This window comes from Carlito syrichta, unplaced genomic scaffold (genome assembly GCF_000164805.1).
Source record: "Carlito syrichta isolate Samal-C Ts95f unplaced genomic scaffold, Tarsius_syrichta-2.0.1 Scaffold301545, whole genome shotgun sequence".
Taxonomy (NCBI): domain Eukaryota; kingdom Metazoa; phylum Chordata; class Mammalia; order Primates; family Tarsiidae; genus Carlito; species Carlito syrichta.
The window spans coordinates 113,243-113,687 of NW_007245641.1; the positions used below are offsets into that span (position 1 = coordinate 113,243).

General features: G+C 49.2%; 1 protein-coding gene across 5 annotated transcripts in view; it reads left to right on the top strand.

Annotated features, from left to right (window-relative positions):
- Positions 1 to 445, top strand: part of ST7L (suppression of tumorigenicity 7 like) — a 92,574-nt gene that overhangs the window by 18,307 nt on the left and 73,822 nt on the right. The gene's annotated exons all lie outside the window — the stretch shown is intronic.

The window sequence follows — 445 nt, forward strand, 5'->3', positions numbered from 1 at the left end:
CCTCAGCCTCCCAAAGGCGCGGGATTACAGGCTGAGCCACCGAGCCCAGCTGTAGTTTAAACTCTTTACATGACTAGCTGTCATGGTATATATAATTCACTGAAGCAAGTTAATTTCAAATGCTGTACTAGGTTTCAGTAACATAAAAATGAACAAAGTTTTAGGCTAGGGACAGTGGCTCAAGCCTGTAATCCCAGCATTTTGGGAGGCCCAAGGTGAGAGGATTGCCGGAATCCAGGGGTTCAAGACCAGCCTGGGCAACTTGGTGAGACCTCATCTCTATGATGAATCAAAAAATTAGCCGGACATGGTGGCACCTGCCTGTAGTTCCAGCTACTTGGAAGGGTGAGGTGGAAGGATCACTTGAGCCCAGCAGACTGAGGCTGCAGTGGCTGTGAGCATGCCACTGCACTATAGCCTGGACGATGAAGTGAGACTCCATCTC